This window comes from Panulirus ornatus, chromosome 48 (assembly GCF_036320965.1).
Source record: "Panulirus ornatus isolate Po-2019 chromosome 48, ASM3632096v1, whole genome shotgun sequence".
NCBI classification, from domain to species: Eukaryota; Metazoa; Arthropoda; class Malacostraca; order Decapoda; family Palinuridae; genus Panulirus; species Panulirus ornatus.
The window spans coordinates 9,907,263-9,931,460 of NC_092271.1; the positions used below are offsets into that span (position 1 = coordinate 9,907,263).

A 24,198-nucleotide genomic window follows, 5' to 3' on the forward strand; every position below is an offset into this window, starting at 1 on the left:
TACCGAACCTAACTGTACCCCGTTGCTCACCATTGTGAGACGAAGGGTATTCGAGTACTTAGTATTTCGAATAGTTGATTCCTATTATACAGTCCCTTAGCCTAGCGGTTTGCATGCCTGCCTCTTGCACAAGGGGTCCCAGGTTCGATCCTGGCTGTTGGAGGTTTGTATGTTCTATGAAGGTGCGCGTTCATATACACTTTATTCGTATTCATATAACTCCGCGTTGTACAGTCAGGTTCGGTAAAACGCTATCTGCTGGCTATGTGTTCTGTTCGGAAACAACCGATAGACCCGGTTGCTCACCATTGTGAGACGAAGGGTATTCGAGTACTTGGTATTTCGAATAGTTGATTCCTATTATACAGTCCCTTAGCCTAGCGGTTAGCATGCCTGCCTCTTGCACAAGGGGTCCCAGGTTCGATCCTGGCTGTTGGAGGTTTGTATGTTCTATGAAGGTGCGCGTTCATATACACTTTATTCGTATATATATATATATATATATATATATATATATATATTTATTTATTTTCCACTGCAATACCATCCAAACCTGCTGCCTTGCCGGCTTTCATCTTCCGCAAAGCTTTTACTACCTCTTCTCTGTTTACCCTTAAAAAAGGGGGTGACTGTATTGTTGACTGGTTAGTAAGGTTATTTAATGTATGTATGACTCATGGTGAGGTGCCTGAGGATTGGCGGAATGCGTGCATAGTGCCATTGTACAAAGGCAAAGGGGATAAGAGTGAGTGCTCAAATTACAGAGGTATAAGGTTGTTGAGTATTCCTGGTAAATTATATGGGAGGATATTGATTGAGAGGGTGAAGGCATGTACAGAGCATCAGATTGGGGAAGAGCAGTGTGGTTTCAGAAGTGGTAGAGGATGTGTGGATCAGGTGTTTGCTTTGAAGAATGTATGTGAGAAATACTTAGAAAAGCAAATGGATTTGTATGTAGCATTTATGGATCTGGAGAAGGCATATGATAGAGTTGATAGAGATGCTCTGTGGAAGGTATTAAGAATATATGGTGTGGGAGGCAAGTTGTTAGAAGCAGTGAAAAGTTTTTATCGAGGATGTAAGGCATGTGTACGTGTAGGAAGAGAGGAAAGTGATTGGTTCTCAGTGAATGTAGGTTTGCGGCAGGGGTGTGTGATGTCTCCAGGGTTGTTTAATTTGTTTATGGATGGGGTTGTTAGGGAGGTGAATGCAAGAGTTTTGGAAAGAGGGGCAAGTATGAAGTCTGTTGGGGATGAGAGAGCTTGGGAAGTGAGTCAGTTGTTGTTCGCTGATGATACAGCGCTGGTGGCTGATTCATGTGAGAAACTGCAGAAGCTGGTGACTGAGTTTGGTAAAGTGTGTGAAAGAAGAAAGTTAAGAGTAAATGTGAATAAGAGCAAGGTTATTAGGTACAGTAGGGTTGAGGGTCAAGTCAATTGGGAGGTGAGTTTGAATGGAGAAAAACTGGAGGAAGTGAAGTGTTTTAGATATCTGGGAGTGGATCTGGCAGCGGATGGAACCATGGAAGCGGAAGTGGATCATAGGGTGGGGGAGGGGGGCGAAAATCCTGGGAGCCTTGAAGAATGTGTGGAAGTCGAGAACATTATCTCGGAAAGCAAAAATGGGTATGTTTGAAGGAATAGTGGTTCCAACAATGTTGTATGGTTGCGAGACGTGGGCTATGGATAGAGTTGTGCGCAGGAGGATGGATGTGCTGGAAATGAGATGTTTGAGGACAATATGTGGTGTGAGGTGCTTTGATCGAGTAAGTAACGTAAGGGAAGAGAGATGTGTGGAAATAAAAAGAGCGTGGTTGAGAGAGCAGAAGAGGGTGTTTTGAAATGGTTCGGGCACATGGAGAGAATGAGTGAGGAAAGATTGACCAAGAGAATATATGTGTCGGAGGTGGAGGGAACGAGGAGAAGAGGGAGACCAAATTGGAGGTGCAAAGATGGAGTGAAAAAGATTTTGTGTGATCGGGGCCTGAACATGCAGGAGGGTGAAAGGAGGGCAAGGAATAGAGTGAATTGGAGCGATGTGGTATACCGGGGTTGACGCGCTGTCAGTGGATTGAATCAAGGCATGTTAAGCGTCTGGGGTAAACCATGGAAAGCTGTGTAGGTATGTATATTTGCGTGTGTGGACGTATGTATATACATGTGTATGGGGGTGGGTTGGGCCATTTCTTTCGTCTGTTTCCTTGCGCTACCTCGCAAACGCGGGAGAGAGCGGCAAAAAAAAAAAAAAAAAAAAAAAAATATTTATTTCATTTACTAATTTTGCTTTGTCGCTGTCTCCCGCGTTTGCGAGGTAGAGCAAGGAAACAGACGAAAGAAATGGCCTAACCCACCCCCATACACATGTATATACATACACGTCCACACACGCAAATATACATACCTATACATCTCAATGTACACATATATATACACACAGAGACACATACATATATACCCATGCACACAATTCACACTGTCTGCCTTTATTCATTCCCATCGCCACCTCGCCACACATGGAATACCATCCCCTCCCCCCTCATGTGTGCGAGGTAGCGCTAAGAAAAGACAACAAAGGCCCCATTCGTTCACACTCAGTCTCTAGCTGTCATGCAATAATGCCCGAAACCACAGCTCCCTTTCCACATCCAGGCCCCACATAACCTTCCATGGTTTACCCCAGACGCTTCACATGCCCTGACTCAATCCACTGACAGCACGTCAACCCCGGTATACCACATCAATCCAATTCACTCTATTCCTTGCCCGCCTTTCACCCTCCAGCATGTTCAGGCCCCGATCACTCAAAATCTTTTTCACTCCATCTTTCCACCTCCAATTTGGTCTCCCACTTCTCCTCGTTCCCTCCACCTCCGACACATATATCCTCTTGGTCAATCTTTCCTCACTCATTCTCTCCCTGTGCCCAAACCATTTCAAAACACCCTCTTCTGCTCTCTCAACCACACTCTTTTTATGTCCACACATCTCTCTTACCCTTACATTACTTACTCGATCAAACCACCTCACACCACACATTGTCCTCAAACATCTCATTTCCAGCACATCCACCCTCCTGCGCACAACTTTATCCATAGCCCACGCCTCGCAACCATACAACATTGTTGGAACCACCATTCCTTCAAACATACCCATTTTTGCTTTCCGATATAATGCCCCTCTCTTCTCATTCATAATAATCTTGCTTCTTCATCCCACCACTCACTACCCTTTCTAATCAACCCACCTCCCACGCTTCTCATGCCACAAGCATCTTTTGCGCAAGCCATCACTGCTTCCCTAAAGACATCCCATTCCTCCCCCACTCCCCTTACCTCCTTTGTTCTCACCTTTTTCCATTCTGTACTTAGTCTCTCCTGGTACTTCCTCACACAAGTCTCCTTCCAAGCTCACTTACTCTCACCACCCTCTTCACTCAAACATTCTCTCTTCTTTTCTGAAAACCCCTACAAATCTTCACCTTCTCCTCCACAAGATAATGATCAGACATCCCTCCAGTTGCACCTCTCAGCACATTAACATCCAAAAGTCTCTCTTTCGCGCGCCTACCAATTAACACTCAATCCAATAACGCTCTCTGGCCATCTCTCCTACTTACACACGTATACTTATGTATATCTCGCTTTTTAAACCAGGTATTCCTAATCACCAGTCCTTTTTCAGCACATAAATCTACAAGCTCTTCACCATTTCCATTTACAACACTGAACACCCCACGTATACCAATTATTCCCTCAACTGCCACATTACTCACCTTTGCATTCAAATCGCCCATCACTATAACCCGGTCTTGTGCATCAAAACCACTAACACACTCATTCAGCTGCTCCTAAAACACTTGCCTCTCATGATCTTTCTTCTCATGCCCAGGTGCATATGCACCAATAATCACCCCTCTCTCTCCATCCACTTTCAGTTTTACCCATATCAATCTAGAGTTTACTTTCTTACACTCTATCACATACTCCCACAACTCTTGTTTCAGGAGTACTGCTACTCCTTCCCTTGCTCTTGTCCTCTCACTAACCCCTGACTTTACTCCCAAGACATTCCCAAACCACTCTTCCCCTTTACCCTTGAGCTTCGTTTCACTCAGAGCCAAAACATCCAGGTTCCTTTCCTCAAACATATTACCTATCTCTCCATTTTTCTCATCTTGGTTACATCCACACACATTTAGACACACCACTATGAGCCCTCGAGGAGGATGAGCACTCCCCACGTGACTCCTTCTTCTGTTTCCCCTTTTAGAAAGTTAAAATACAAGGAGGGGAGGGTTTCTGGCCCCTCGCTCCCGTCCCCTTTAGTCGCCTACGACACTTGAGGAAAGGGTGGGAAGTATTCTTTCTCCCCTATCCCCAGGGATATATATATATATATATATATATATATATATATATATATATATATATATATATATATATATATATACATATATATATATATATATATATATATATATATATATATATATATATATATATATATATATATATATATATTTGAAAGGATCACAATTTTGCGCGTGATCAAGATATTCCTATGAGTCCACGGGGAAAATGAAACACGATAAGTTCCTAAGGGCACTTTCGTGTAATAACCAGATCATCAGAGGAGACACAAGAGAGAAATATAAGTCAGTTGATATACATCGAAGAGACGAAGCTAGGACGCCATTTGGTAAACATGCGATTGTCGATTACACGAAAGTACACTTGGGAACTTATCGTGTTTCGTTTTCCCAGTGGATTCATAGGAATATATATATATATATATATATATATATATATATATATATATATATATATATATATATATATATATATATGGAAAGATGGAGTGAAAAGATTTTGTGTGATCGGGGCCTGAACATGCAGGAGGGTGAAAGGAAGGCAAAGAATAGAGTGAATTGGATCGATGTGGTATACCGGGGTTGACGTGCTGTCAGTGGATTGAATCAGGGCTTGTAAAGCGTTTGGGGTAAACCATGGAAAGCTGTGTAGGTATGTATATTTGCGTGTGTGGACGTATGTATATACATGTGTATGGGGGTGGGTTGGGCCATTTCTTTCGTCTGTTTCCTTGCGCTACCTCGCAAACGCGGGAGACAGCGGAAAAAAAAAAAAATATATATATATATATATATATATATATATATATATATATATATATATATATATATATATATATATATATTCTGTTTCCCCTTTTACGGGAAACAGAAGAAGGAGTCACGCGGGGAGTGCTCATCCTCCTCGAAGGCTTAGATTGGGGTGTCTAAATGTGTGTGGATGTAACCAAGATGAGAAAAAAGGAGAGATAGGTAGTATGTTTGAAGAAAGGAACCTGGATGTTTTGGCTCTGAGTGAAACGAAGGGTAAAGGAGAAGAGTGGTTTGGGAATGTCTTGGGATTAAAGTCAGGAGTTAGTGAGAGGACAAGAGCAAGGGAAGGAGTAGCACTACTCCTGAAACAGAAGTGGTGGGAGTATGTAATAGAGTGTAAGAAAGTAAACTCTAGATTGATATGGGTAAAACTGAAAGTGGATGGAGAGAGATGGGTGATTATTGGTGCATATGCACCTGGGCATGAGAAGAAAGATCATGACAGGCAAATATTTTGGGAGCAACTGAGTGTGTTAGTAGTTTTGATGCACGAGACCGGGTTATAGTGATGGGTGATCTGAATGCAAAGGCGAGTAATGTGGCAGTTTAGGGAATAACTGGTGTACATTGGATGTTCAGTGGTGTAAATGGATATGGTGAAGAGCTTGTAGATTTATGTGCTGAAAAAGGACTGGTGATTGCGAATACCTGGTATAAAAAGAGAGATGCACATGATTGGGAATACCTGGTTTAAAAAGAGATATACATAAGTATACGTATGTAAGTAGGAGAGATGGCCAAAGAGCGTTATTGGATTACGTGTTAATTGATAGGCGCGCGAAAGAGAGTTTTGGATATTAATGTGCTGAGAGGTCCAACTGGAGGGATGTCTGATCATTATCTTGTGGAGGCGAAAGCGAAGATTTGTAGAGAGTTTTCAGAAAAGAAGAATGTTGGGGTCAAGAGAGTGGTGAGAGTAAGTAAGCTTGGGAAGGAGACTTGTGTGAGGAAGTACCAGGAGAGACTGAGTACAGAATGGAAAAAGGTGAGACCAAAGGACGTAAGGGGCGTGGGGGAGGAATGGGATGTATTCAGGGAAGCAGTGATGGCTTGTGTAAAAGATGCTTGTGGCATGAGAAGCGAGGGATGTGGGCAGATTAGAAAGGGTAGTGAGTGGTGGGATGAAGGAGTAAGATTATTAGTGAAAGAGAAGAGAGGGGCATTTGGACGATTTTTGCAGGGAAATAATGCAAATGACTGGGAGAGGTATAAAAGAAAGAGGCAGGAGGTCAAGAGAAGGGTGCAAGACGTGAAAAAGAGGGCAAGTGAGAGTTGGGCTGAAAGAGTATCGTTAAATTTTAGGGAGAATAAAAAGATACTTTGGAAGGAGGTAAATAAAGTGCGTAAGACATGGGAACAAATGGGAACATCAGTGAAGGGGGCTAATGGGGAGGTGATAACAAGTTGTGGTGATGTAAGAAGGAGATGGAGTGAGTATTTTGAAGGTTTGTTGAATGTGTTTGATGACAGAGTGGCAGACATAGGGTGTTTTGGTCGAGGTGGTGTGCAAAGTGAGAGGGTTAGGGAGAATGATTTGGTAAACAGAGAAGAGGTAGTAAAGCTTTGAGGAAGATGAAAGCCGGCAAGGCAGCGGGTTTGGATGGTATTGCAGTGGAATTTATTAAAAAAGGGGATGACTTTATTGTTGACTGGTTGGTAAGGTTATTTAATGTATGTATGACTCATGGTGAGGTGCCTGAGGATTAGCGGAATGCTTGCATAGTGCCAGTGTACAATGGCAAACGGGATAAAAGTGAGTGCTCAAATTACAGAGGTATGAGTTTGGTGAGTATTCTTGGGAAATCATATCGGAGGGTATTGATTGTGAGGGTGAAGGCATGTACAGAGCATCAGATTGGAGAGGAGCAATGTCGTTTCAGAAGTGGTAGAGGATGTGTGGATCAGGTGTTTGCTTTGAACAATGTATGTGAGAAATACTTAGAAAAGCAAATGGATTTGTATGTAGCATTTATGGATCTGGAGAAGGCATATGATATAGTTGATAGAGATGCTTTGTGGAAGGTATTAAGAATATATGGTGTGACAGGCAAGTTGTTAGAAGCAGTGAAAAGTTTTTATCGAGAATGTAAGGCATGTGTACGAGTAGGAAGAGAGGAAAGTGAATGGTTCTCAGTGAATGTTGATTTGCGGCAGGGGTGTGTGATGTCTCTATGGTTGTTAAATGTGTTTATGATTGGGGTTGTTAGGGAGGTAAATGCAAGAGTTTTGGTAAGAGAGGCAAGTATGCAGTCTGTTGTGAATGAAAGAGCTTGGAAAATGAGTCAGTTGTTTTTCGCTGATGATACAGCGCTGGTGGCTGATTCGGGTGAGAAACTGCAAAAGTTGGTGACTGAGTTTGGTAAAGTGTGTGAAAGAAGAAAGCTGAGAGTAAATGTGAATAAGAGCAAGGTTATTAGGTACAGTAGGGTTGAGGGGCAAGTCAATTGGGAGGTAAGTTTGAATGGAGAAAAACTGGAGGAAGTGAAGTGTTTTAGATATCTGGAAGTGGATTTGGCAGCGGATGGAACCATGGAAGCGAAAGTGAATCATAGGTTGGGGGAGGGGGCAAAAGTTCTAGGAGCGTTGAAAAATGTATGGAAGTCGAGAGCGTTATCTGGGAAAGCAAAAATGGGTATGTTTGAAGGAATAGTGGTTCTAACAATGTTATATGGTTGCGAGGCGTGGGCTATAGATAGAGTTGTGCGCAGGAGGGTGGATGTGCTGGATTTGAGATGTTTGAGGAGAATATGTGGTGTGAGGCGGTTTGATCGAGTGAGTAATGAAAGGGTAAGAAAGATGTGTGGAAATAAAAAGAGTGTGGTTGAGAGAGCAGAAGAGGTTGTTTCGAAATGATTTGGTCACATGGAGGGAATGAGTGAGGAAAGATTGACAAAGAGAACATATGTGTCAGAGGTGGAGGGAACGAAAAGTGGGAGACCAAATTGGAGGTGGAAACATGGAGTGAAAAAGATTCTGAGTGATCGGGACCTGAACATGCAGGAGGGTGAAAAGCGTGCAAGGAATAGAGTGAATTAGAACGATGTGGTATACCGGGGTCGACGTGCTGTCAATGGATTGAACCAGGGCATGTGAAGCGTCTGGGGTAACCCATGAAAAGTTCTGTGGGGCCTGTACGTGGAAAGGGAGCTGTGGTTCGGTGCATTATACATGACAGCTAGAGACTGAGTGTGAACGACTGTGGCCTTTGTTGTCTTTTCCTAGTGCTACCTCGCGCACATGCGGGGGGAGGGGATTGTTAATTCATGTGTGGCGGGGTGGCGACGAGAATGAATAAGGGCAGACAGTATGAATTATGTATATGTGTATATATGCATATGTCTGTGTGTATATATATGTATACGTTGAGATGTATAGGTATGTATATGTGCGTGTGTGGATGTATATACATGTGTATGTGAGTGGGTAGGGCCATTCTTTCGTCTGTTTCCTTGCGCTACCTCGCTAACGCGGGAGACAGCGACAAAGTATAATAAATAAATAAATATATTCATATATATATATATATATATATATATATATATATATATATATATATGCATTGCTTTCATATGATAGAGTTGATAGAGATGCTCTGTGGAAGGTATTAAGAATATATGGTGTGGGAGGCAAGTGGTTAGAAGCAGTGAAAAGTTTTTATCGAGGATGTAAGGCATGTGTACGTGTAGGAAGAGAGGAAAGTGATTGGTTCTCAGTGAATGTAGGTTTGCGGCAGGGGTGTGTGATGTCTCCATGGTTGTTTAATTTGTTTATGAATGGGGTTGTTAGGGAGGTAAATGCAAGAGTTTTGGAAAGAGGGGCAAGTATGAAGTCTGTTGGGGATGAGAGAGCTTGGGAAGTGAGTCAGCTGTTGTTCGCTGATGATACAGCGCTGGTAGCTGATTCATGTGAGAAACTGCAGAAGCTGGTGACTGAGTTTGGTAAAGTGTGTGAAAGAAGAAAGTTAAGAGTAAATGTGAATAAGAGCAAGGTTATTAGGTACATTAGGGTTGAGGGTCAAGTCAATTGGGAGGTAAGTTTGAATGGAGAAAAACTGGAGGAAGTAAAGTGTTTTAGATATCTGGGAGTGGATCTGGCAGCGGATGGAACCATGGAAGCGGAAGTGAATCATAGGGTGGGGGAGGGGGCGAAAATCCTGGGAGCCTTGAAGAATGTGTGGAAGTCGAGAACATTATTTCAGAAAGCAAAAATGGGTATGTTTGAAGGACTAGTAGTTCCAACAATGTTGTATGGCTGCGAGGCGTGGGCTATGGAGAGAGTTGTGCGCAGGAGCGTGGATGTGCTGGAAATGAGATGTTTGAGGACAATATGTGGTGTGAGGTGCTTTGATCGAGTAAGTCATGTAAGGGTAAGAGAGATGTGTGGAAATAAAAAGAGCGTGGTTGAGAGAGCAGAAGAGGGTGTTTTGAAATGGTTTGGGCACATGGAGAGAATGAGTGAGGAAAGATTGACCAAGAGGATATATGTGTCAGAGGTGGAGGGAACGAAGAAAAGTGGGAGACCAAATTGGAGGTGGAAAGATGGAGTGAAAAAGATTTTGAGTGATCGGGGCCTGAACATGCAGGAGGGTGAAAGGCGGGCAAGGAATAGAGGGAATTGGATCGATGTGGTATACCGGGGTTGACGTGCTGTCAGTGGATTGAATCAGGGCATGTGAAGAGTCTGGGGTAAACCATGGAAAGCTGTGTGGGGCCTGGATGTGGAAAGGGAGCTGTGGTTTCGGGCATTATTGCATGACAGCTAGAGACTGAGTGTGAACGAATGGGGCCTTTGTTGTGTTTTCCTAGCGCTACCTCGCACACATGAGGGTGAGGGGGATGAGAATGAATAAAGGCAGACAGTGTGAATTGTGTGCATGGGTATATATGTATGTGTGTGTGTGTGTATATATATGTGTACATTGAGATTCATAGGTATGTATATTTGCATGTGTGAACGTGTATGTATATACACGTATATGGGGGTGGGTTGGGCCATTTCTTTCGTCTGTTTCCTTGCGCTACCTCGCAAACGCGGGAGACAGCGACAAAGCAAAATAAATAAATATAAAATATATATATATATATATATATATATATATATATATATATATATATATATATATATATATATATTGGAATATTCATATGAGTCCACGAGGAAAATGAAACACAATAAGTTCCCAAGTGCGCTTTCGTGTAGTAATCACATCATCAGGAAAGATAAAAGAAAGAAATGTAACAGCCATTTGATATACAACGCAGAGACGTAGCTAGGACGCTATGTGGCAAAAATACACATATATCAACTAACTATTCTACGTCTTTTATCTCATTCCTGTATATCCCGTGACGATGTGGTTATTACATAAAAGTACACTCGGGAACTTATCGTTTCATTTTTTTTTTTGCATATACTACATCATGCGCACCACTATGACATATATATATATATATATATATATATATATATATATATATATATATATATATATATATATATACCCCTGGGGATAGGGGAGAAAGAATACTTCCTACGTATTCCCTAACGTTGTAGAAGGCGACTAAAAGGGGAGGGAGCGGGGGCTGGAAATCCTCCCCTCCCGTTTATGATTTTCTAAAAGAAGGAACAGAGAGGTAGGCCAAGTGAGGATATACCCTCTAATGCTTACTCCTCTGTTCTTAACGCTACCTCGCTTACGCGGGATAAGGCAAATATGCATGAAAAAAACATATATATATATATATATATATATATATATATATATATATATATATATATATATATATATATTTTTTTTTTTTTTTTTTCATACTATCCGCCATTTCCCGCGACAGCGAGGTAGCGTTAAGAACAGAGGACTGGGCCTTTGAGGAAATATCCTCACCTGGCCCTCTTCTTTGTTCCTTCTTTTGGAGAAAAAAAAAAAAAAAAAAAAAAAAAAATTCTTAAATGTACCATAAATTTGGCAGCGCCACTGAGCAATGACCAATCAGTAAATACCAGCAATTGAATTATGAGAGGACACAACCACTCTGTATTACTTTCAATGTGAGAAAATTATAAGGCACAAAATCTACATATCCAGTATCCTGTTATTCCTCGGCTCTCTATAGTATGTTCTGTATACTGTCCGTGAACATGTAAGTATATTTCTTCCAAATGGAAAAACGTTTGGTAATGTGCAAAAGGATCTAAATCTCCTAAAAGTGTTGATAGTTAACCTATGTTAAGGCTCTTGTGAATCCTGCTCCAGCTGTGGCAGAAGCTACAACCCGAACATGGTGAGGTGTCGCACATCGCAGTCATCCATAACACCAGCCACTAGTACTATCAATAACACCAGTATTCACTACATGCATTGCTTGCTTCCTTAATTAAGTCCGTTATTCACCGCTGGTCTGGAGGGGAGATCCCACGCGACCCCCAGCCACTTACAGCTTTGTTGATACGCTACAGTAAAACTGATGTACCTCACACCTGCATCTGAATTCGTTTTCTGCGTCTGGGAGTTTTCAAGGCTACTCTTCATTATAGAAGCCAAGGTACCACCGACCCCACGACGATTACAAATGGTTAGACCTGTAAATGGAAGGAATGAGCCTCTCCATTCACCGCTCATGTGATATACAACACAAACACTGTTCTTCATTGTTTGTTAAAAGACCACATGCACGCTTAGTTTATATAAACACTGGCCATAAGATGGAGGTAATAATAATATTCATATTATCATTACCATGATCATTACCGCGATGGAACAGATTTAGAGAAAACGATCTCATAAGCTTCTTTCCAAATCACCTCCGCTATCATACACTTCAGTTTCTCAAAAATTTTATACGCACCTTATTGAAATACAATATCTTTTTTATTCTTCACACTTAGTGGCAAAATACGATTTCACCAAGATCACAGTTACATACAAAGTATATATATATATATATATATATATATATATATATATTTTTTTTTTTTTTTTTTTTTTTTTTTTATACTTTGTCGCTGTCTCCCGCGTTTGCGAGGTAGCGCAAGGAAACAGACGAAAGAAATGGCCCAACCCCCCCCCCCCCATACACATGTACATACACACGTCCACACACGCAAATATACATACCTACACAGCTTTCCATGGTTTACCCCAGACGCTTCACATGCCTTGATTCAATCCACTGACAGCACGTCAACCCCTGTATACCACATGGCTCCAATTCACTCTATTCCTTGCCCTCCTTTCACCCTCCTGCATGTTCAGGCCCCGATCACACAAAATCTTTTTCACTCCATCTTTCCACCTCCAATTTGGTCTCCCTCTTCTCCTCGTTCCCTCCACCTCCGACACATATATCCTCTTGGTCAATCTTTCCTCACTCATTCTCTCCATGTGCCCAAACCATTTCAAAACACCCTCTTCTGCTCTCTCAACCACGCTCTTTTTATTTCCACACATCTCTCTTACCCTTACGTTACTTACTCGATCAAACCACCTCACACCACACATTGTCCTCAAACATCTCATTTCCAGCACATCCATCCTCCTGCGCACATCTCTATCCATAGCCCACGCCTCGCAACCATACAACATTGTTGGAACCACTATTCCTTCAAACATACCCATTTTTGCTTTCCGAGATAATGTTCTCGACTTCCACACATTTTTCAAGGCTCCCAAAATTTTCGCCCCCTCCCCCACCCTATGATCCACTTCCGCTTCCATGGTTCCATCCGCTGCCAGATCCACTCCCAGATATCTAAAACACTTCACTTCCTCCAGTTTTTCTCCATTCAAACTCACCTCCCAATTGACTTGACCCTCACCCCTACTGTACCTAATAACCTTGCTCTTATTCCCATTTACTCTTAACTTTCTTCTTCCACACACTTTACCAAACTCAGTCACCAGCTTCTGCAGTTTCTCACATGAATCAGCCACCAGTGCTGTATCATCAGCGAACAACAACTGACTCACTTCCCAAGCTCTCTCATCCCCAAGAGACTTCATACTTGCCCCTCTTTCCAGGACTCTTGCATTTACCTCCCTAACAACCCCATCCATAAACAAATTAAACAACCATGGAGACATCACACACCCCTGCCGCAAACCTACATTCACTGAGAACCAATCACTTTCCTCTCTTCCTACACGTACACATATATATATATATACACGTATATATATATATATCTTGGAGTACCTCTTGTTAGATAACACTTAAATCAATCCTCCTTGACAACTTGAAAAACGTATATTCCTGGTAAGTCCTGCTAACACAACAGTTTCGAGAGGCTTATGGTATCCTGTGTTGAGTAACTGCCCCATTAATACTCTAAGTTGTCGATTACGTTGCAGTTTGTGGAAACAGTACAACCATCGTGCCAGTGCGACACCCGACGGTGGCAGCGTGGACTGTTGACTGGGCAGAAGTTCATCAGCAGAAGCAACAGCGGGCCTACGGACATGGGTGGGTGGGTGGTGCACAGAGTACACAGCATGGCCTGGGGCAGGGGATGACTCTGCCTGCCAGGTATACACATACACACACACACACAAGAACAAAACAGCCGGAGAACCGTTAACTCATTACGTTGACTCCACCAGCCCCACCTTCCTCCGTACAGCATACTTCTCGTCTTGTATCACATGGCCACCCACGAACGTAATGCACTCCCATCAAGCTAGTGTAATTACTGACATGCTGCAGACTGAGGCAGCAGTCCCGGATCCCAGTACAGTGACGAGAGAGCCCAATGCTAGCCTACCTGTCTGAGTACGGCTGCTAAATAACGGTTGGCCTAGGCTATCAAACTGGCAGACCGCACGCCATCTGCATCACCACCACCAGTAATGATGCTAACTCATACCATATCTGCATGTATATATATATATATATATATATATATATATATATATATATATATATATATATATATATATATATGTATATATATTATATTTCTTTTTTGTTTTGCTTTGTCGCTGTCTCCCGCGTTTGCGAGGTAGCGCAAGGAAACAGACGACAGAAATGGCCCAACCCACCCCCATACACATGTATATACATACACGTCCACACACTCAAATATACATACCTATACATCTCAATGTACACATATATATACACACACAGACACATACATATATACACATGTACATAATTCATACTGTCTGCCTTTATTTATTCCCATCGCCACCTCGCCACACATAGAATAACATCCCCCTCCCCCCCTCATGTGTGCGAGGTAGCGCTAGGAAAAGACAACAAAGGCCACATTCGTTCACACTCAGTCTCTAGCTATCATGTAATAATGCCCGAAACCACAGCTCCCTTTCCATATTCAGGCCCCACACAACTTTCCATGGTTTACCCCAGACGCTTTACATGCCCTGATTCAAGCACGTGGACCCGGTATACCACATCGGTCCAATTCACTATTCCTTGCCCGCATTTCACCCTCCTGCATGTTCAGGCCCCGATCACTCAAAATCTTTTTCACTCCATCTTTCCACCTCCAATTTGGTCTCCCACTTCTCCTCGTTCCCTCCACCCCCGACACATATATCCTCTTGGTCAATCTTAACTCACTCATTCTCTCCATGTGCCCAAACCATTTCAAAACACCCTCTTCTGCTCTCTCAACCACGCTCTTTTTATTTCCACACATCTCTCTTACCCTTACATTACTTACTCGATCAAACCACATCACACCACATATTGTCCTCAAACATCTCATTTCCAGCACATCCACCCTCCTCCGCACAACTCTATCCATAGCCTACGCCTCGCAACCATACAACATTGTTGGAACCACTATTCCTTCAAACATACCCATTTTTGCTTTCCGAGATAATGTTCTCGACTTCCACACATTCTTCAAGGCTCCCAGGATTTTCGCCCCCTCCCCCATCCTATGATTCACTTCCGCTTCCATGGTTCCATCCGCTGCCAGATCCACTCCCAGATATCTAAAACACTTCACTTCCTCCAGTTTTTCTCCATTCAAACTTACCTCCCAATTGCCTTGACCCTCAACCCTACTGTACCTAATAACCTTGCTCTTATTCACACCTACTCTTAACTTTATTCTTTCACACACTTTACCAAACTCAGTCACCAGCTTCTGCAGTTTCTCACATGAATCAGCCAACAGCGTTGTATCATCAGCGAACAACAACTGACTCACTTCCCAAGCTCTCTCATCCACAACAGACTGCATACTTGCCCCTCTTTCAAAAACTCTTGCATTCACCTCCCTAACAACCCCATCCATAAACAAATTAAACAACCATGGAGACATCACACACCCCTGCCGCAAACCGACATTCACTGAGAACCAATCACTTTCTTCTCTTCCTACAAGTACACATGCCTTACATCCTCGATAAAAACTTTTCACTGCTTCTAACAACTTGCCTCCCACACCATATATTCTTAATACCTTACACAGAGCATCTCTATCAACTCTATCATATGCCTTCTCCAGATCTATAAATGCTACATACAAATCCATTTGCTTTTCTAAGTATTTCTCACATACATTCTTCAAAGCAAACACCTGATCCACACATCCTCTACCACTTCTGAAACCACACTGCTCTTCCCCAATCTGATGCTCTGTACATGCCTTCACCCTCTCAATCAACACCCTCCCATATAATTTACCAGGAATACTCAACAAACTTATACCTCTGTAATTTGAGCACTCACTCTTATCCCCTTTGCCTTTGTACAATGGCACTATGCAAGCATTCCGCCAATGCTCAGGCACCTCACCATGAATCATACATACATTAAATAACCTTACCAACCAGTCAACAATACAGTCACCCCCCTTTTTAATAAATTCCACTGCAATACCATCCAAACCTGCTGCCTTGCCGGCTTTCATATTCCGCAAAGCTTTTACTATCTCTTCTCTGTTTACCAAACCATTTTCCCTAACCCTCTCACTTTGCACACCACCTCGACCAAAACACCTATATCTGCCACTCTATCATCATAAGCACACACACACACACACATATATATATATATATATATATATATATATATATATATATATATATATATATATATATATATATTGAACTTAATCGCCGCTTTCCGCGTCAGCACTTCACACACACACACACACACACACACACACACACACACACTGGAATTTGTGTTTCATTTTCCCCGTGGACTCAGAGGAATATACTTGATTACGCGCAAAATTGTGATCCTTTCTAACATATACGTACATATATATACACATACACAAACATATACATATATATATACATGAACATATTCATACTTGCTTGCATTCATCCATCCTGGCGCTACCCTGCCACTCAGGAAACAGCATCGCTAACACCTGCTTCAGCGAGGTAGCGCCAGGTAAACAGACAAAAAAGACCACATTCGTTCGCACTCGCTCTCTAGCTGTCATGTGTAATGCACCGAAACCACAGCTTCCTTTCCACATCCAGGCTCCACAGAACTTTCCATGGTTTTCTCCAGACGTTTCACATGCCCTGGTTCAGTCCACTAACAGTACGTTGACGCCGGTATACCACATCGTTCCAATTCACTCTATTCCTTGCACGCCTCACCCTCCTGTATGTTCATGCCCCGATCGCTCAAAATCTTTTTCACTCCATCCTTCCACCTCCAATTTGGTCTCCCGCATCTCCTTGTTCCCTCCACTTCTAACACGTATATCCTCTCTGTCAACCTTTCCTCATTCATTCTGTCCGTATGTTCAAACCATTTCAACAAGCCTGCTCTCTCAACCATACTCTTTTTATTTCCACACATCTCTCTTGCCCTTTCATTACTTACACGATCAAACCACCTCACACCACATACTGTCCTCAAACATTTCATTTCCAACACATCTACCCTCCTCCGTACAACCCTATCTATAGCTCATGCCTCGCAACCATATAATGTTGTTGGAACCACTATTCCTTCAAACATACCCATCTTTTGCTCTACGACATAATGTTCTCTCCTTTCACACATTCTTCATCGCTCCCAGAACCTTCGCCCTGTGACTCACATCCGCTTCCATGCGCTGCCAAGTCCACTCCCAGATATCTAAAACACTTCATTTCCTCCAATTTTTCTCCATTTAAATTTACATCCCAAATAACTTGTCTCTCAATCCTATTGTGCCTAATAACCTTGCTCATATATATATATATATATATATATATATATATATATATATATATATATATATATAATATATATATATATATATATATATATATATATATATATATATATATATATATATATGGGTGATTATTGGTGCATATGCACCTGGGCATGAGAAGAAAGATCACGAGAGGCAAGTGTTTTGGGAGCAGCTGAATGAGTGTGTTAGTGGTTTTGATGCACGAGACCGGGTTATAGTGATGGGTGATTTGAATGCAAAGGTGAATAATGTGGCAGTTGAGGGAATAATTGGTATACATGGGGTGTTCAGTGTTGTAAATGGAAATGGTGAAGAGCTTGTAGATTTATGTGCTGAAAAAGGACTGATGATTGGGAATACCTGGTTTAAAAGGCGAGATATACATAAGTATACTTATGTAAGTAGGAGAGATGGCCAGAGAGCGTTATTGGATTACGTGTTAATTGACAGGCGCGCGAAAGAGAGACTTTTGGATGTTAATGTGCTGAGAGGTGCAACTGGAGGGATGTCTGATCATTATCTTGTGGAGGCTAAGGTGAAGATTTGTATGGGTTTTCAGAAAAGAAGAGTGAATGTTGGGGTGAAGAGGGTGGTGAGAGTAAGTGAGCTTGGGAAGGAGACTTGTGTGAGGAAGTACCAGGAGAGACTGAGTACAGAATGGAAAAAGGTGAGAACAATGGAAGTAAGGGGAGTGGGGGAGGAATGGGATGAATTTAGGGAATCAGTGATGGATTGCGCAAAAGATGCTTGTGGCATGAGAAGAGTGGGAGATGGGTTGATTAGAAAGGGTAGTGAGTGGTGGGATGAAGAAGTAAGAGTATTAGTGAAAGAGAAGAGAGAGGCATTTGGACGATTTTTGCAGGGAAAAAATGCAATTGAGTGGGAGATGTATAAAAGAAAGAGACAGGAGGTCAAGAGAAAGGTGCAAGAGGTGAAAAAAAGGGCAAATGAGAGTTGGGGTGAGAGAGTATCATTAAATTTTAGGGAGAATAAAAAGATGTTCTGGAAGGAGGTAAATAAAGTGCGTAAGACAAGGGAGCAAATGGGAACTTCAGTGAAGGGCGCAAATGGGGAGGTGATAACAAGTAGTGGTGATGTGAGAAGGAGATGGAGTGAGTATTTTGAAGGTTTGTTGAATGTGTTTGATGATAGAGTGGCAGATATAGGGTGTTTTGGTCGAGGTGGTGTGCAAAGTGAGAGGGTTAGGGAAAATGATTTGGTAAACAGAGAAGAGGTAGTAAAAGCTTTGCGGAATATGAAATCCAGCAAGGCAGCAGGTTTGGATGGTATTGCAGTGGAATTTATTAAAAAAGGGGGTGACTCTATTGTTGACTGGTTGGTAAGGTTATTTAATGTATGTAGGACTCATGGTGAGGTGCCTGAGGATTGGCGGAATGCGTGCATAGTGCCACTGTACAAAGGCAAAGGGGATAAGAGTGAGTGCTCAAATTACAGAGGTATAAGTTTGTTGAGTATTCCTGGTAAATTATATGGGAGGGTATTGATTGAGAGGGTGAAGGCATGTACAGAGCATCAGATTGGGGAAGAGCAGTGTGGTTTCAGAAGTGGTAGAGGATGTGTGGATCAGGTGTTTGCTTTGAAGAATGTATGTGAGAAATACTTAGAAAAGCAAATGGATTTGTATGTAGCATTTATGGATCTGGAGAAGGTATATGATAGAGTTGATAGAGATGCTCTGTGGAAGGTATTAAGAATATATGGTGTGGGAGGCAAGTTGTTAGAAGCAGTGAAAAGTTTTTATCGAGGATGTAAGGCATGTGTACGTGTAGGAAGAGAGGAAAGTGATTGGTTCTCAGTGAATGTAGGTTTGCGGCAGGGGTGTGTGATGTCTCCATGGTTGTTTAATTTGTTTATGGATGGGGTTGTTAGGGAGGTGAATGCAAGAGTTTTGGAAAGAGGGGCAAGTATGAAGTCTGTTGGGGATGAGAGAGCTTGGGAAGTGAGTCAGTTGTTGTTCGCTGATGATACAGCGCTGGTGGCTGATTCATGTGAGAAACTGCAGAAGCTGGTGACTGAGTTTGGTAAAGTGTGTGAAAGAAGAAAGTTAAGAGTAAATGTGAATAAGAGCAAGGTTATTAGGTACAGTAGGGTTGAGGGTCAAGTCAATTGGGAGGTGAGTTTGAATGGAGAAAAACTGGAGGAAGTAAAGTGTTTTAGATATCTGGGAGTGGATCTGGCAGCGGATGGAACCATGGAAGCGGAAGTGGATCATAGGGTGGGGGAGGGGGCGAAAATTCTGGGAGCCTTGAAGAATGTGTGGAAGTCGAGAACATTATCTCGGAAAGCAAAAATGGGTGTTTGAAGGAATAGTGGTTCCAACAATGTTGTATGGTTGCGAGGCGTGGGCTATGGATAGAGTGGTGCGCAGGAGGATGGATGTGCTGGAAATGAGATGTTTGAGGACAATGTGTGGTGTGAGGTGGTTTGATCGAGTAAGTGACGTAAGGGTAAGAGAGATGTGTGGAAATAAAAAGAGCGTGGTTGAGAGAGCAGAAGAGGGTGTTTTGAAATGGTTTGGTCACATGGAGAGAATGAGTGAGGAAAGATTGACCAAGAGGATATATGTGTCGGAGGTGGAGGGAACGAGGAGAAGAGGGAGACCAAATTGGAGGTGGAAAGATGGAGTGAAGAAGATTTTGTGTGATCGGGGCCTGAACATGCAGGAGGGTGAAAGGAGGGCAAGGAATAGAGTGAATTGGAGCGATGTGGTATACCGGGGTTGACGTGCTGTCAGTGGATTGAATCAAGGCATGTGAAGCGTCTGGGGTAAACCATGGAAAGCTGTGTAGGTATGTATATTTGCGTGTGTGGACGTATGTATATACATGTGTATGGGGGGGGGGGGGGTTGGGCCATTTCTTTCGTCTGTTTCCTTGCGCTACCTCGCAAACGCGGGAGACAGCGACAAAGCAAAAAAAAAAAAAAAAAATATATATATATATATATATATATATATATATATATATATATATATATATATATATGCCAAAAGTACAGAATTGGAAAGCTGGATAGACTGCGGGAGGAAGGAGTTTTCTAGAGTGCAATGGCGGGAACGATACTCCTTAGTGACAGACTTCAAGCCTACCTGGGTGACAGTTTCTATACTCCACGAACACAACGGAACTGTACAGTTGCGGTCATCCTCCAGAGCAATCAGACCGAAAATGGTCAAGCGTGGCCATAATCAGAACCCTCTCTATGCACATACTTCGAAATCTAATTATATAATATTACGGGAATATCCTGAGGTACCTTGCACAAAATGAGAAAGACCGCTCAGCTGTGGTAAAAGACCACATGCACGATTAGTATAAACAGTGGCCATAAGATGGAGGTAATAATAATAATAATAATAATAATAATAATAATAATAATAATAATAATAATAATAATGTCATTACCATAATCATTACCGCGATGGAACAAATTTACAGAAAACCGTCTCATAAGCTTCTTTCCAAATAAATGCCATGGATATAAAACTTGAGTAAAGTCTGTGTTTATCTCAACATACCTGGTTGCTATAACAATGAATCCTAAACTCGCAGAGATAATTCAGCTGTACATGTGCCATCAACATGTTTCCTACTTAGGTAAACCAATCGACTGAGAAACTTACTAGTTAGTAAGTTAACTTTACTACCCTCGACTGTAACTGACGTAGACATTTTGCCGCTCGAGCGGCTAATTCATTATGCACTCCTACCCATCCTGTGGGCAGTGGCGCGAAAGGTTTAGCTAAGGGACCAGGCCTCAATGACTGAAATTCTTCATAGGTTACATATTGAGGAAAGTTTTACCATGTTTGGACAACATAATAAGGAAATCCTGCCGTGCGGTAGTGTACTTGTTAAACACAGTAAGCCAATATCGGAAGCAGGTGAGTACGTGATGACTGTCATCAAATCCTCACTTCCCAGCTTACTGTGGGGTGGCATCCTTCCCCTCCGCTAGAGGGACGCCATATGCGTCACTCTCTCAGTAAGTCCCACCCGGGGAGGCCGCGTGCTGGTGGACGTGTGGCGATGCCGTATTAGGCTAGCCACCTCCCACTACACTGCCGGAGGCAACATGAGTAGCTATTATGGATCTGAATCTAACACTGACTGCTATCACAAGCAGGTGCACGAGAGGTAGGGGGCTGAAAGACTTAATAAATCTGCCGTAAGTCATGGTTTCATTGCGGAGATTTGATCTGAAGATCAACATCCACTTGGGGCACCGACCTCAAGAGAATGCCTGCTCACAAGGGGTCAAGTAGCGGTCAACCATCTGTTCCGATGGGTATGATACGATGAGTACGAGTACCCCACCATGCTGCTCCCGTCGAGTGATGGAAGCCATATCTTGACCAAGGATGTAGTGAGGGTGCAAAGTTTGTGGGGCCTGGCATCCGGGCTTCGTATTACAGCAGTCATGGAATGGTGTCTGTCAAGACAGGATCTTGGTTATGCCGCAGCAGGAGGTAAAAGTCCTGTATTCTTGCAAACCAACAAAGGGGACAAGGAAAAGCATCGCACTTTCTTAAACATGGTAATCATCGATTACGAAATTCGCCTGTGAAGGGCGAAATGTACGTCAGGGCGACCAACTTTTGATACAATGATGAAGCGCTGATCAATATTGGATTTACTACATATAAAATTACACGAACATGCAACAGAGAGAGGTAAAAAACTGAATTCGAAAGTAAAACTTAAAAAGAGCGTGAGAGCACAAGCGTACGAGAATACAGACGTGGACGCGAAGGCTAACAGAAAAGTTCTTACTCTGGTTCGAAGAGTCGAACAAAAGCGAAGAGCTGGACTGTTAACACCATCAATTAATCAAATAACAAGCTTTATTTATCTCGGTAGAGAAAAATTGTTCTACCACTGAACAATGCCATTCCAACGTTCCCAATCCTCCACAAGAACACACGAGCACACGAGAGCCCGACTCTGTAAGATATATATTCACGTGTGTGTAGAAACAGCTGAAATGAGTTCTAGTAAAATAAAAATCAATTCTCCCTTCTTCACATTAGTTACTATTCTCAGTATGAACCTGGCCAACATCCATCTTTTGGGAAGTGTAAAAGTAACCCAAGCAAATTCAATGACTCAGTTTTAATTTTGTCCCGAGGGGTGACTTTACTGGTCAGCGGGCCACATCCTGTGTGAGGAGGTACCGCCAGAACACACTACAGTGCTACACAGACAGCTGATGCACCTGGAGACATCATAGCTTTACAAGAGCAACTTTCATAAGCCACTTCGTTCATGTACAGCATGAAATGTATCTTGCTGGAGTCAGTCCCCCCCCCCCCCCCCATTTTTCTAAAATGCTTTAAATTGCACCGTAACTCCTTGCTTGACTTTCTGTTGTATTCCTTATCTCTTAAGCATGTTTCCAAAATCCAAAGTCCCCCTAAATCTCTGTAGTTAGTTTTTGCCACGAACAATAACCGGCTTACTCTGCTGGTCATGCTCATCCCATGAACGGTTGCGCAAAAAGGACTACAGAGGTCACACAGGATCTCTGTCAAACCCCCGTGGGTAAATACATTATCACATGAGATGTTACAAAGTTGGTTTATCAAAAATTCTCTTGTCCTCGTAATTTCTTTAAGATTTTCTAGTTCGATCCCCTGGCAATGTAACTGGCAATACTGTAACCTCTTTACTTGTTTTTGAAATTCAACATCTACGAAACAGTATACTATGCTTTGAAAAATATATTTTGTTCATGTCTCAAACGTACTTTTCTTCGGAGCAGCTCCTTAAGCTGTAATGAGGATTGAGCTTACACCATATGAAGTACTGCTCATACATCTGTGGAGCGTTTTCTATTCTTTCATCTTCCTTTACTGACACGAGATTAATCAGAATCCATTCGGCTAATCAACTCCCCCTCCCTTACCTCTCAACTTTAATCTGTCTATCATCACCAGGGAAGTGCGTCTCTATCTGTCAATGATACTATTTTGGCGTAGCTCTGGGCAGCAGGCTTCCCGAGCGTCTCCTACCCTGGATGGATCATGCAGCCTCCTAGAGACCATCACGTGCCAGAGGTTTGGGTAAGAATCGACAACTCCAGAATTTGCAGATTCCTTCCACAGTTACGCTGTAGAAATCTTTCAGAAACTTAGTTTTTCCCAGACTTCCAACAAGTAGCAGTTGATCTTCAAGACTGAGATCCATCACTGGGTGATAACTATTGACCGTGATCGATGCCTATACATAATTAACTCTATACACAAGAGCAAATCTATTACAAGACAATGAGGATAGAACGTAGATATACTTCCTATATTAGAATGTATCTTATGGTTCTTCCTGAGGGCCAGGACTCTACTCGGATCATTCCAAGGTACTTGTATTAGAATGTATCTTATGGTATATTCAAATGTCTCAGTTCCTTTAACACTTTCATTACAGGCAGTCATCATGTAGGACCAGGATATGACGTCCACACTAGACGTGCCTTAGTAACGAATAAGATGGCCTTTGATTGGGATGTGTTTTGCCTTTGCCATGTCCGGGAGAGAGAGAGAGAGAGAGAGAGAGAGAGAGAGAGAGAGAGAGAGAGAGAGAGAGAGAGAGAGAGAGAAGGATTTGGGGGGGTGGGAGGTGCAGCAACTGGGTGGGCATCAATAGGGAGGAGGATGGTAGCTCACGTAGCTGTGGGGGGCCAGACAGGGTCTGCACTTCCTCACCAGCCCCTCGTTAGCATGCATATAAACCCTCGTTTATCTTCACCTCTGACGCCGTCCTCTGGAGGCTAGGCCAAGTGCTGGCTCTTCAACGCCGCCCGCACAAAAGACGTGAGATG

The 24,198-nt window shown here is 42.5% G+C and overlaps 1 protein-coding gene across 18 annotated transcripts in view; it reads right to left on the minus strand.

The window, feature by feature from the left end:
• Positions 1-24,198, minus strand: part of capt (adenylyl cyclase-associated protein 1) — a 424,491-nt gene that overhangs the window by 214,441 nt on the left and 185,852 nt on the right. The window lies entirely within an intron of this gene.